Source organism: Pseudorasbora parva, chromosome 7 (assembly GCF_024679245.1).
Source record: "Pseudorasbora parva isolate DD20220531a chromosome 7, ASM2467924v1, whole genome shotgun sequence".
NCBI classification, from domain to species: Eukaryota; Metazoa; Chordata; class Actinopteri; order Cypriniformes; family Gobionidae; genus Pseudorasbora; species Pseudorasbora parva.
Genome location: NC_090178.1, coordinates 40799599 through 40815270, shown reverse-complemented (window position 1 = coordinate 40815270; position 15672 = coordinate 40799599). Strand labels below are relative to the sequence as shown.

The following is a 15672-nucleotide window of genomic DNA, read 5'->3' as shown; positions in this document are numbered from 1 at the left end:
AGCCTACATTTCGTTATATCCAAAATATTTTTGTAATATGTGGAGTTAGTCCAAAATTTAAAATTGTTTAGGCCTACTTACATTCATGTTTTATTCATATTACATTGATTATCTAGCTTAAATATCATTATTACATTTCGTTATATCCAAAATATTTTTGTAATATGAGGAGTAAAATATTTTGCCCTTTCAATTGTCCCTTTATACCCTAAAATAAACGACTTGAAAATAGTCCGCCATTTGTGAGTATATAGGCCTAGGCTATAGCCTATAAGTTCGGTCTGAGTAGGGGCCTACGCAGCAAATTTATAAGGTGTCATTTAGCCTATTTCTTGTTTCAGTTTCTTTCATTCATTTTGATAATTATTTAAGTGAAATACATTTTGCGTATATACATAAGTTATTAACTCCTATGAATTTATCCTGTTTTTTCTTCGATCAAAAGCGCTGTTGGTGTGTGATAATGATGAATCCTTATGTTTTGCTTGCTTCTGCTGCAATTTGTGCATAAATGAACTAAAGGCTAAAACGAACCCCTGTAATTCTTTTTTATTCTTTTTTTTTTTTTGGGGGGGGGGGGGGTATTTTAATTGGTAACAGACAGTTATCCATTCTTATTTAATTCTAATTACAAATAATCTTGTCGGTTAATAAATGGATAATGATCGCATTGGTTGAAAAATAATCCCAAAATGAATACAGTTTATTGACAAAAGGAAACATTTCTAATTTTCGGAAAGTTTTTCAACAAGGCTAATAGTTATATTTTCTTTCATTTCAGGTTGATTTCGATCAGCATACATGTTTTTAATATTTGTTGTTTTAGTTAACTAGGCCTATAACATTTCATGCAAAAGATCCACATCAAATATTCACAAATGATTCAATGACAGGGAGCCTCAGTCACACTCAGGCTAGTTCAATAAACAGCTATTGTTGCAAACACCATTTACATTCCTTTTAAGAATAATGGCACACATTGCTTAAGCCCATAGACTGTAAAAAAATATGGACATAGTATCCGTGACGTCACCCATAGGATTTCGATAAGCCGTTCTAAAGCTTAAAGTATGGGCAAGCTGGGCGTTGCCATCTTGTGAGCGAGTCATCGCGTGTCACTCCCGGATAACAGAAAATGGGCAAAAAGGTGGGATGTGGGCAGAGCTTAGGCAACGCAATGACTATAGACGGCAGATAAATGGCTATCCACCTGTAACCACGCCCTTAATTATGCAGAACTTTAAGGCTTTAAATAAAGTAAACGAATGAGTTAGAAAAAAAATCACCCCCTTACAGTTGTCATGAAGGTCAAAATTAGCCGTATAGGCAAAAACCACAATTTGTGCCAGGCTGTAAACATGTATGTTTCTGCTGTAGAGATGGGCATTTTAACATGGGGCTCAATAAGATTCTGCTCCCTTCTGGAGCCTGCCTCTAGTGGCCAGTTGAGGAATTGCAGTTTACATTACTTCCGTATTGGCTTCAAGAGAGATCGCGGGAGGTTGCCGCTTGGTTAAGTCAGAAGCTGATGAAGTGGAACACAAACCTTATAAATTTGCTGCGTACTCAGACCGAACTTCTAAACTGTGGACCATTTTCAAGTCATTTATTTTTGGACCCACTTTATATTAGGTGGCCTTAACTACAATGTACTAACATTGTAACTAATCATTTGATACAATGCACTTATTGTGTACATACATGTTTTTACATTGTACTTACATTTTAAAAATACCTGCATGTACTTACGCCTGTAATTAATATCTGTAGTTACATTAGTAATTACACAGTTGGCACTTCCCTTACACCTAACCCTACCTTAAACTGACCAACACCACCATACCTGACCCTAACTCTACCCATATCCTACCTCAATATCAGCAAAAGTGCTTTGCAATACAATTTGAACACAGTAAGTACATTGTACATATTTTTTTGATGTAAGTACATAGTACTTAAGGCCACCAAATATAAAGTGGGGCCTTATTTTTTTACTATAAGGAACGATTGAAAGTGCAAAATATTTTAGTCCTCATAATTACAAAAATATTTGGGATATAACAAAATGTAATAATGTTATAATCAATGTAATATGAATAAAACATGAATGTAAGTAAACAATTGGAACTCTATTTAATTCCGGGAGGAGAAGCTTATATTGAAGGCGGAACTAGACTTTTTTACATGGGGTGACCAAGGCTACTTTAGGGGGTCCATAGACCGTGAAAGAATATTATGTGTAATACTTATTTGTTTTCATTGTTTTGACCAATGGACCATTGTATTCTAATAAATCAGCAACCAAAATTGTAGAAATTTCATAATTCTTGATTCCATTGATTATTCCATAGCAAAAACTACAAGTAGACTACATCAATTTAAAACATGCTTGAAGGTTCAGGTCTAACAGTTTCCAGGTCTCTATAGAAACTGAACAATCAAACGTAAAATAACATTGCAGAACCTAATCTTTACTGTAAATAAAATATAGATTAATGCATGTTAAAATTATCTTTAAAAAAGTTATTCAGGAAATATCAGAGAGTGTTATTTTTTTTATTTTGTTCTTTGATTAACTTTAATGACGGACTGAAGGAGGTGCGATCACTTTAAGACCAAATGCACAATGTTGAATCCAACATATAGCCTAGACATGCATCCGATTTCATTCGATTAAGACATAGCCAACTGTGTTTATTATGATATTTGTTATTTTTGGCATACCTTTATGCGTAATTATTCGTTCAATTGCAAGATGTTTTTACTGTGTTCGCACTATTGATGAATTGCATCATATGCTGCGCACCAAACACGTTGCGTTCGGCGGCAATGCAAAATAGTATAGGCTAAATCTAATCACCATACAGGCAAAAGGGTTTACTTCAAGAATGAAAGAAGTGGCAACAATGTGTTTTGCTGCAACAACAACAAAAGCAAAACAACAAAATAGGCTATATCCTTCCATAAAAACAGACGTTACACAGAAAGAAAAATAGCTCAATACAAACTATCCCAACCTAGGGTGAAGTCATTATACATTAACAACGTTTTAAGACAAACTGTGTTGTTTAATAGAAAACTCTGAATGGCAGTGCAGGATTGTGAACTTTTATTAGGCTATTAAAGCAGCACTAGTTAACTTTTCAACCTTCATAATATATTTTTTAAGACTCTTGTGATGATACATCGACTTACAATAGGTTGAATGACACGTCTGCCATAGCCTGATGGAGGTCTGTGTCGTTTTTAATCGTACTTTTAAACTTCGGGTTTCGGGTAGTAACCCGAGAACAAAAAGAACTACAAAATTCGACTGCTTTACGGCATATACGTCACTTCCACCAACACACACACTTCCTTACATTCGGACGTGCGAGCCCAACTTTGTTCGTCGGATAATATAGTCATGTCCGAAGCAGCAGAGACAAATAAGAAAGAAAAGGTTTTGTTGGAGGAAAGCAATTAGAGGAAACGAAAAATTGATGGGATTAAAGGCAGGACGAGGATCAACATTGGACCAGCGTTTGCTCGTCGGCATGAGCTGAAGGAGGCGTGCCCGACCGATGCTGTCCTGCTTGTTATGGTGATTACCTACCACTCAAACATTGAACTGAAGTATCATATAGATTCTGTAAAACGCTAACCAATAGACTACTATAATGACGCTGGCTTGTAAACGTGAGCATTGTGATTATTTGGCGTTTGAAAAAAATAAAACCCATGAAATTATATTCATATGACATGCTGAAACATGCCACTGATTGTAACGTTAACGTTACCTGGGATGAAGACATTTCACACGCGACGCCAGAAGAACTCCTCTTGCAGTGTTCAGGGGAACTGTTAGTGCTGCACCAACCCGCGGCGCCACTTTTATGAAGTTATTTGGCCCGCCCCGCACCACTGTATATATTTTTACAACCCGCCCCGAACCCACGACCATTAAATAGACATACGGGGTCCGCGGGTTATGAGACGACCCGCGCATTACTAGTTCAGGGCTATCAGGGTTGTCATGTCAACAAATGCATGCGCGATGGCATCCCCTGTTGTAGGATGACAGATCTTACGACAGTAGTTGAGGACATTATTTTTTCCAAACTGTAGGGGGACCCCGAGAGCAAAAGTAGCCAAGTGCTGCTTTAATCATCTGTTTGGCAAAATGGCAACTAACATTAATATTCTCTTAATATTCAACGGTAATACATGAACAATGTGCCGCGCTGCCACACGTCAAAATACATGCTTCTTTCAATAGGATGTGAAAGGGAAATAGCCCAGTGCCACCCTGGACACCCCTCTGGCTCCGCCACGGACTGACAGATTTTTTATATTTGGCAAACACCTTCGTCACAAATTTACAAAGGTAGCCTATTGGATTTTTCTATAGGATCTGGATGGAAATGTGCTGTGTTTAGCCAGTGTAGATGTATAAGAAATGCCTGTTCATTGTCAAAATAAAATACAGTCAACATAATGCATAAAAAGTTATGCTATTTGAAATAGTCCATGTACAATCTGTGCCGTTCACATGCCAAGCTTTTTTGTGCATGCTTGCTGTCGTCTTGTCATCTAGTATTGGAACACGAAGTACAAAACTTGTAAATAATAAATATAGTTTAACATACAAATAGCCTACATCTTGAATATGGAAACTTTGGATTTGTGACAAATGAGAGAGGCTATAACTCGCATTTCTGTTTCATTTCTGCTTAAAAAAAAATTTGTAATTGGATTCATAACATATAGCCTAGGGCTAGGCTATAGCTATAGGCTGTATGTCTATATAAATATATATATATATATATATATATATATATATATATATATATATATATATATATATATATATATATATATATATATGTAGTTCTTGTTCTGTTCTGAATATCATTCATTTTAAAGGATTAGTTCTAGAGTGGGACACGAACCGGCGATCATTTCGGTAGGCTATGGGAGTCAGACACTAACAAACTATCGACTATGCTGCACCGCTTTTAAACACTATCTGAGATGGGTTCTTTTATATTCGTGACGATTTCTCGTTTTGGAAACATTACTCAAAGCTTTGTCCAGTTATGTATTTTAACAAAAAGAGTGTGTAACAAGTTGCACACATGGGGGATAATTGCTGAATATGAAATCTTAGCAAGCTACATTAAAGTATGATAAGGAGTTGGGATTTTTAATAGGCCTATGTAAAATACGGCGTCCTTGATGTATTTCGCACGCTTTTTACGGCGTTTGTAATCACAACGGCGTATTTTGCGGCGCAAATTAAACACTGTGTTTTAAGGTGTATGACTTTAAACGCGAATCATCTATAGTGTAATTCTGACCCATTCGGCTTGCCATATTCTGGCACTACATCCGGGTAATGACGTCGAAAATGACGGCGACAATTCAAATTGTCTGTCACAGAACTGCGATTTTGGTAATTAATAGTCAATAAATGCATTGATTTTCAATAATTTTCTAACACATCGACATGTTATACTTAACTAATATGTAACTTTCCATACCTTGCAAAAAAGAAAAAAGAAAAAGTAGATTAATTTTCTCGAATTCCATAACGATGGATGAAAAGGAATTAAGATGTGCTGATAATTTAAAATCTTCCTGATTAAACGTCTTACCTTTTAAAAGTGCATCACGAATGGTCTGTTCTGCTGTAACTCAATGGCGTGGCTGCTACTTCCGGGAACTATTGAGAGTCCACGAGCCGCCATTGCGGTAAAAAAGCTGTTCCATTGGCGTCTATGAAGTTGTCGCAACTCTCTCTCTCTATGGCCCTGGGTGGGAGGAGAGTGTTGCCAGGAGAGTCTCAAATTACACACAAGCATCCAAGACGATTCACACATTTACAATAGGGCTTGGGCGCCGTGTTGCATTCTGGGACGTTGCGGCCATGTTGATGACCTCGCGAAAGTAAACATACAGCAAGTCGAATGAGGAGAAGCAGAGTTGGGAGAAAGAAAAAACATGTTAAAATCCCGAAAGGGATGTGGAATTTACCGGGATACGTTAAATAGGGAAGGCAGGGACCGCTATAGAGACAAAATTGGAACTATTAAAGTTTTGGATCAACATGAATTTCCAAAGAAGCACCGACGACGACGAAAACTTTATTTTGTTTGTCCCCAACAGACATTCTACTGACTATAAGTAACTTTGCAACTACAATTCTACTTATTCTACTAACCCGAACCCCAACACATAACCATAACCTACCAGTCTACTAATACTCAAATTAGTGTTAGTTGACATGCTGTTGAAAACGTACATAGTTAGTAGAATGTTTAAAGTGGACTATCGAAATAAAGTCTAACCGAAACGTATATTATTATTATTATTAGATAAGAAATTGCACTGCCTCTGTTTTATTTGTTATTGCAATGTTATTGTTTACTATATTTATAATTTGCACTTCCTCCATTTTGTGTCTTTTGTTGTTATTTTATAGATACCTATTTATTTGCTTATATAGTATTGAAAGAATTTATTTTTTTAAAAGTGTATTTATTATTGTTATATAAAGTGCACTCCATTATATAAAGTGCAACAACTTGCACTCCGTTTTCTGTGTTCATTTTTTATTTGTAACCTTTTACCTTGAAGCATTCCACATTTCTGTGTTCTCAGGTTGCACTACTTGCAAATAAACACTAAAAAACATCTGATTGTGTGACAATTATTGCTTTTTGCACATTATCATACTGTTATTACTTCTTGTCCGTGGTTGCGCCTCCAAGCATGAAAGCGGTGGAAAGTTAATCCATTTTCGACATTTCCCATGGTGATTATGTGTTGCGCTGTTACACCCCAAAATGCAGCAACGGTTTACTATAGTTGAAATAACGCCAAAATAATCAAATTAAGACACACGACTGAGAGGGAGTACGTCTATAAACAGTGCGCAGTAGTCCGAGTAGCAGTAAAGGATGCCATCAACATGGCCGCCATGCCAAGTAATGACGTCATGACGCCCAAGCCCTTAAAGGTGCACTATGGAGCTTTCCGTCCACTGGAGGGCGCCTATTCAAGACAAATCGTAGTTTGATGACGCAATGTGTGAGCGCAGCATCTTGGGAGATATGGTCTTCTCATCACAGCCGGTGGAAAATAGGACTCGGGCAGAAATCACGTTTATGCATGCGGTTATTAACGTTACTGTAGTCTAAAGCAGAGCAGGGCCGAGTGTTATGGACCTGAGCACAGCTGCTGGAGCAATTGTTAAACAAATACCCGCCTCGGGAATACCGGGACTTTTATTATGACTGGACGAGACACATTCGCAGAGCGCCTGCACAGATCCGTTCTTCCGGTTATGATTTTGAGGTAATGTAGCTCTGTTTATTATATTAGATACATTTAAGTGTGTTCAAAACGATGTTATGACTTTACTCCGTGCGTTCACTTGTTCACACTGCTAAGAGTAAAGCGCTCCTGCCAAATTAAAGCCGAAACCGAGGGTAACGCAGATATGATGCAATTGACAGGCGACTCCCTCAAATGCAATGCTGAAACGTCCCTGTCCTTAGTTAAAATAGCAATTTTCTCACAATTTACAAATAGTTGGAAACTTCTGGGATATTGTAGGTACTCAACTGAACAAAATATATAACACTGGCCTAGTGGTTTTTTGGTATTTTACTGCAAAAATACTACATAGTTCACCTTTAATAGGAAGAACAAACTTGTAAATTTTAAACATTCGAACGTTTTTATGCACAGTTGTAAATCTCCGAATTGTGTTTTGCATTTGTGAAATGTATTTTATGAATATATAATGTTATTTTTCACACGTGAATAGTTTTTTATGCATGTAAATTTGATTTCATGTATGTGAAATTGTCTACACGTGTGTCTATTGTGTTCTCTGCGTGAATTATAAAAAGAGTCTTTTCTGCTTCCGTAGAAATTAAACTATCTGGCTATAAGCCTAAATTTATGCCAGTGTATTTGTACGACTGTAATTTCTGCTCTCTAGATCAGATAAGGGGAAAACAAATAGGGCCTATGGAAACGTATTCCTAGCTAATTTACCTAAGCCACGTTAAACTGTCGGTTAGAATGGACAATGTGCAATTATTTGGTCTCTTAATGCTACATGCATTAAGAAAAATCTGTTTTACATTTTGTATGAATCCTTTTATAGGAGTAAAACTTAATTAAACGAATAGACCGTTTACAGTCTAAATTATTCGGGTAAAGTATTGAACATATGCAAGAGGGCACCAGTCACCTATTTCTGTATCATTTACAGCATAAAGTTAGCCAATGGGTTGCCTACATGGTAAAAAATAAAAAATAAATGCACGTCATTTGAAAGATCTAAAACGCTCACCGAGTTAACTCATATGACTTCTTTAATTACTTACTTTAATTTCGTTTGTCGTTTTCCTGGACTGTTTCCTGAACATTAAAACATCAGCGGGGTATGTAGTTTGGTCATCTATCATAGATTAAACCAATAATAATTAAATAGATTAAGAATTTTCTTTACTCACTGATGACTCGTGTGCTCGCGGTACTTTCACTTTCTTTTTAGTCTGTGGCGCAGCATTAAATTAAAACAGGGTGGAGTTCTTTTCCGAGACGCACATGCTATTTAAAACTGTAATAAAGTGGCCTTTATCGATGAACATGTATTCGACACTATGGCGCACAGTAAAGGTTAGTTTTACACTGCAGTGTGTAACTACACTTTTCTCTAAAAAAATAAATTGTATTAATGTATTAAAATAGTACTGTATACACTGTAGGCTATAACTATACATTTTTTAGGGCTGTATAATATAATTAATTTGAAATGAATGTGGGAAAAAATAAAAGTGGATTTACCCTATCTGAGAAAGTAAAAAAATATGTTATAAGCTAATCAAAAAATTGATTAGCTTATAACATTTTTAAAAATTATATTCACAGGATCATTTCTAAAAAAATAAAAAAACAACTGTTAAACATAAAGTAACAAGACCTATAACAAAGTGCAATATGACCATAACATTTTAGTGGTGAGAAAAACTTTTGAATGCAGCAAAAAAGTTTAAGCTTGTGTATCTGGTCTCCTGCATGCAGAATGGAAGTCTAAGGAACAAAAGTCTAGTGCAACTGCAAAGAAGTGGAAGAAGTGTTGTATTTTGCTGCAATGAAAGTTCCAGGTGAACTCTAACATGAATTTGCATGACAAGTAAATGTGTGACTAATATATGATCTGAAAACCATATAAATTGCAAGTACAAGGTGTTTGGGAAAGAGAGAAGATTGAAGAGAGAAGAGAGAAGAGAAGATTTCCGCATTTTGTATTTATTTATTGTTTCCTAAATTTATAAAATGAAAGTGTCATGATGATCACAGTCACTGAAATGTCCCACATATAATATATTAGTTTGATACATTCAGACCAATTTCCGGATGCAGAATGAGGGACATGATTTATTGCATGAATAGCATTATAGGTTGATAAAAGTGCAACAGGTCAAATCTCACACTCATCAGGCCAACCCATTCACTCACAATCAATTTTGAAACCAAGAACAACCTTCATTTCTTTATGGCCATCTCATAAAAACAGTACTTTAGAATACTTTTACATCATTAATGAATAACACAAGAACAAATGAGCAATGCATTATTAACACTCTAGTGACTGCTTTTAACTAACAGGAAACTAAATTTAGTAAGTAATTGTTCTTAGTCAAATGTGTTAGTTCACTTAGCTAATCAGTAACTATTTTTCATACCTCACAGAGGACTACTAAGAACTACTAAAGGTTCATAATTAAATGGATAGTTCACCCACAAATGAAAATTAGCTGTTTATCTGCTTACCCCCAGGACATACAAAGTGTAGGTGTGTTTGTTTCTTCAGTAGAACACAAATGGAGATTTTTAACCTCAACCGTTGCTCGTATAATACAGCTCTGAAAACAATAAAGAGCCCAGAAGGGATTTCGTAACACTTGAATCATTATTAGTGGGTCAACATTACTTTCACATTATAATTAATTATGAATTATTCATGTTAATAACTCTGTATACAGGGGTTCTTTGTAGTTCTCTGGGAGTTGTGAAGAAAACAATAGTTATTGATTAGCTAATAGTAAGCTACCACATTCATCTGAGTGTTATTATTTACTAATTAGGTAATCAGATTTTCTTTCTAGTTAATAGTTACAGTTCTATAACATCTTTTCATGCGCACTATTTCTTCTCAACTTCTGCGGTACAGGTTGAGTAGTGCTTCCAGCGTTCATGCAGAATTGAAGATTAATTTTGGTTGCCAGTAAGACTGTTAATGTACAATATATTGTAAATCATTCATTACAATTGTGCTGTAAAAATACAACACACTACTCAATACATATTGTAACACTTTTTTTTTAAACTCATTCTGATGGATGAAGGATGATTAAGGGAATTTGGCCTTTGTGTGTACTCATATTATTCTCCTGTGAGTCAGCTGGACAATAATAATAATAATAATAATAATAATAGATTTTATTTATAATGCACTTTTCATTCCGAAGAATCTCAAAGTGCAACAAAGGGGGGGGGGGGGGATAACAAAAAAAAAATGAATAACAAGTAAAAATATAGAATACTACAAACAATCAACCAACACAGAAACAGAGCTGATGGTGAACAGAAACAGAGCTGATGGTGAACAGAAACAGAGCTGATGGTGAACAGAAACAGAGCTGATGGTGGACAGAAAACAGCTGATGGTGGAAGTCTCTGTTAGCTCCGCAGCACACTGTTAGCTCCGCAGCACACTGTTAGCTCCGCAGCACACTGTGGTCCACTCCATGTTTCAGATTTCTCCCAGCGGCAGTGTCCCGATGACATCGCCGAGGCACGACAGCTGAAGACCAGATGATGGGTCTTCTTCATGATGATTCAAACGATGGGGATCGCTGCAGCACCATGCAGGAGGCAGAACATTCCTCCGGGCACTTCTGTGGACACACCGGGGCCGGCGCAGATGTCCAAGCCACTCCACGGTCGCAATGCAGGACGGAACAGCGGCGCAGCCGAGAAGTTGAACATCCTAACATCATGCCGGACGCCGACGACGAGAGCCCGGATGACGCTAGCCCGGTGCAAACTTCAGCCACCATGCAGCCCAAGCCCAAGGGAGACCACCAGTGAGCACCCGCGGCAAGAAACCAACCGCAGCAATTCAAACGTAAACATTAGAGAAGCGGTTGAAAACGGTGAAACGACGAACAACGACCTCTCAGTGGCTGCCAGCAATCAGCAACAGTCCCAATTGTAGCTCTGACTGTTAGACTAGTCACAAACATAAGGAAATAAAATAAAATGTAAATCTAATAGTACATAACATGATTTGTTGTGGGTGGAGAAGCGGCGAACAGAAAACGCCAGCGTCCTCTCCAATGTCATGCTCATAGTCACCCTGTTGTGCTATAATAATAATAATAATAATAATAATAATAATAATAATAATAATGGGAATATACTTGAGAGATGTTTTACACATAAAAAAAAATTCTGAGATGTCAATAATTATATGGCCAACGTGTTTTGGAGAAAAGCATTTATTTCATATGTGATTTACCTCCTACTTTCAAATCTTTTACTTCAATTAAAGTTTTTTCTTTCTTTTTTTGCATTTGTAAATAAAAGATCAAAAGGATTAACATTGCAGATTTATTTTTAGAGCCATCTTTAATCATATCTACCAGTGGGTGCCAATCACACCTGTACATATGGCCAGTTCCCATATTCACTGTATCCAGCTGTATCAAGGCCACAGAAGTTGAGGTCACCTAAAGAAGCATTACAAAGACTGGACTAAAGAAATGCTTTGAAAATTAAAGAAAGTACTTTGAGTTTCCTGTGCCAGAGCAGGGGCCTCAATTATAAAACTATCTGTAGATTTCATCCTAAAAGTGTACATACATTTTACTATGCATAACCTCATCTGCATATCATTTCCATGCATATTCCCATCCACGTGTCACTATGTTTAACATTGTCAAAGATAAAGACGATTAATGCCATTTGTGCCTTGTACAGTATATTGCTTAAAATCATCTGTAATGAAGTTCGTTGATAAGGGAAGAACGAGGTGGGAACCGGCAAACATTTAAAGACTTTAATATATAAAATAAACAGACATAAAGTAAAGGTGGCAGCCCCTCACAGACGACTGGCGCACATACATATAATAAAACGTACACAAAACACAACTCAAATTCCAGGCCTGGCCCTCTCTCTGCCTTCACTGTCGTCACTCCTCCTTAATGCCCCTGTCACTCCTCCATGAGACACGAGACTGGTAGAGTGCGCAGCTGTCGTTCATTATCAAAACGACCGGCCTCGTCCCACTCTCACGGTGCCTCAGCCTCTCTGCTCGTCACATCATCCAATGTTATCCATTTTTTTAGAATAAATATATCAGTGTCCATAAAGGCAAAATTGCAAAATATATTACCGGTATGTCTCATATAGCTTAATATATAGAGTTGATTCATTAATTTCCTGGGGCCACATAGTATTTTAATTCAATAGTTAATTTTAAACATTATTTAATTCATTTTAAACAATTAAAATCAAATCAAATGCATGCAGTTTTGCTGGTAATGTGAACATATCTTTAATGTATTTTTAATAGAAACAGATAGAAACAGGCCTAATTGTGATCCGCAGTTTAGTTTAAAGAGGAATTATTAGAATTAGCCTATTTAATCCTTGCTGTCATTAAAACAGTGTCACAGTAAAAGAGACCCAAAGTAGCACGTCATAATTTTTCTTCATGAGTACATAAATGACTTTGTCATTTCAGTGCATTTCACCATTAATGAAACTGGAACATTAATGTAAATCTGTCAGGCAGATCCCACGAAAATGCGTTTAAATAGTACGAGTGTGCAATGTCGTGGAATGTAGACGCCAAAAAAAAAATCATTTTATGTGCTAGACTGCACATAAAATGAAAATGTTTGCATTACTAGACCTTCTTAATTTACTTTAACTTAATTGATGTGGATTTAAATTTTGGGAAAATAAATTAAATAATTATGTCTACATGATTATTTCAGTAATAAGATTTAAATAGTGAGATTCTATTTTACATCAGTTATACAAAATAGGAGATTTCTAACTGTCATAAAAGTAAGTGTACAGACAAATGGGTGGTTGCTAACAGCTTCTGGAATCAGACGAGCGTGGCGTGGGCTGCTGATAGGTGATGTCTCACCTCCACACTGTTAGGGTCATTCCATCAATGAGTCCCCAGCATGGCTAGACTGATAGCATTGTGTACCGTATAAATAGGGTTTTGTTTGTGACTCTACTGCCCTTTCCTTACCTCCATTTAGAGAGGGGGATCAGGAACCATCAGCACAAATGGACAGCTCAAAGAATAGAGCAATTCCTCCTGGGATGATAATGTCAGAAAAGGGAGGGCAAAGAGAAAAAGGAATGACAGATAAACCAACACATTCATGACGGAGGCTCAGCTTCTCTTTGCCTATTGACAATGACATGTCCGTCAAACCAGAAGTAGTTTCTAAACATTCTCCCTAATAATACTGCAGGACTAAACGCCACAGAGATACAATGCAATGCTTTTTAGAAGCCATGTCTAACTTTAGACTTGTTCTCACAAATTTGCACTGTGGTTCTGAATGGATTCCTTTGTTTCCGCTCACCCAGATTCAGTGTTCCCGCATCCAATGCTTTATGTCATTACAGAAATCAAAAAGTGTGCCTGTAATGCTTGTCATAAATTGCACATTTAATGACAGGCTCTCAATCTTGGAAATTTGACGACTTACTTCACGCCCACTGGATCAGGTCTAATTTCCATTTTCAGTGGCAAATTTTGCACTTATGTATGGGACCACATGCTCCTTCACAACTGAGAGTGAAATAAACCTCTGTAAGTCCAATCCAACCACTCACAGGCAGTAAATAACATATTATTAAACACATAGTATAATGGGCTGATTCACGAGACATATCTTGATCCATACAAACGTCAGAGGTAAAACTAAAAAACACTATAAATTTAATATGAGGAAAAACGTAATATGAGTAGCGATGTGGACCATTATATCAACCATTAAGACTTAAATACCTGGTGTATGGCATGCACACTGACAACATTTTTCTGGATATCAAATGATGTTTGAATTTCTCAATATTAAAAAAAAAAAAAAGTGACATGATATACACAAATCAATTAGAAAATAAGGTCTGAAATTATTTCAATAACATTTGTAGATTTGTATAATTTTCTTTTCTAACATTAAACATAAAAAATAATAATTAAAAAACAGAATTTATTTTTAGAAATATATAATATAATATGCCAATCGAATAGATCAAAATGATGGCACTGTTGGTTGATTTTGAGAAAATGCATTATGTCTCACTCTAAGAATGAGCAGAGAAATCCTGGACATTACCTTTGTGTTCAGCCTCAGTGGACCAATGTCATGTTTATCAGGTTAATGTCACACCAGAACATTATTCACACTTTTCTCTGATAAGATTTTGAATGATAGAGCTGTTGCTGGGGGATCGCAAACATATTCCCCAGCTTCCATCCTTCTCCAGTCCTGTGGATGTATTTTTACCAGGAAGGGGAAAGGTCAGGCCTGGCAATTTGAGCATAAGCCAACAAGGACTGTTCACGTGGCAAACACGTTGCAAATGTTTCCATATCTCGCTGAGTCCTTGAACTCACAAGGTGACTGGCAGTCATGTTGGTCCAACAGTTCACCCCTCTGAAAAATCATTCATTTTTCAGTGCACTTTCACATCTAATAGAATTTCTTATGACGGTACATCTATGAGCAGAAACACTCTGGAGCTTGCCTCCATGAAATCTCTCCTATTAGGATGAGAAATCAAACAAAACAAATTGTATTCCTTTCGAGTGTCAAGCCACTCTTCACACTAGATTGCTATTTGCTATTTGTCCTTTAAGAGATGCCAACAAAATAAATAAATACACATAGACAAACAAATGTTTTACTGCCAATGTTAACCTTTGTAGGAAGTCTTGCGTCAGAGGTGTGACCTCCCTCCCGATGACTCAAAACTGCCTTCTGTCAGGACAGGGAAATGAAAAATGGTTATCACCAGCCCAAGAGACCAGCGCTGTGCTCCCGTGACTCACAGCAGCCGGCTCTATTTCAGAGAGGAAACAAGAGGAAATGAAAACTTAATATATATGTTAATGAGAGCAAGCATTTTTAAATCACCAAATAAAATATCACATGAACTTACATAGAGGTCACAGAGATCTATCTATCTATCTATCTATCTATCTATCTATCTATCTATCTATCTATCTATCTATCTATCTATCTATCTATCTATCTATCTATCTATCTATCTATCTATCTATCCCTCCCTAGACCCATCCATCCATCCATCCATCCATCCATCCATCCATCCATCCATCCATCCATCTATCTATCTATCTATCTATCTATCTATCTATCTATCTATCTATCTATCTATCTATCTATCTATCTATCTATCTATCTATCTATCTATCTATCCCTCCCTAGACCCATCCATCCATCCATCCATCCATCCATCTATCTATCTATCTATCTATCTATCTATCTATCTATCTATCTATCTATCTATCTATCTATCTATCTATCTATCTATCTATCTATCTAT

General features: G+C 36.6%; 1 protein-coding gene across 4 annotated transcripts in view; it reads right to left on the bottom strand.

Annotated features, from left to right (window-relative positions):
* Positions 1 to 8557, bottom strand: part of si:ch211-201o1.1 (NLR family CARD domain-containing protein 3) — a 68296-nt gene extending 59739 nt beyond the window's left edge. The window contains exons 1-3 of one of the 4 annotated variants that reach the window (XM_067449247.1): positions 8511 to 8556; positions 8382 to 8415; positions 5637 to 5792 (exon numbers count right to left, since the gene is read on the bottom strand). The gene's annotated coding sequence lies outside the window, so the exon portion shown is untranslated. Of the gene's footprint in view, positions 1 to 5636; positions 5793 to 8381 lie in introns of all 4 variants that reach the window. The other 3 variants (XM_067449248.1, XM_067449250.1, XM_067449249.1) reach the window with 3 other exon arrangements.
* Between the last annotated feature and the right edge of the window lie 7115 nt (positions 8558 to 15672).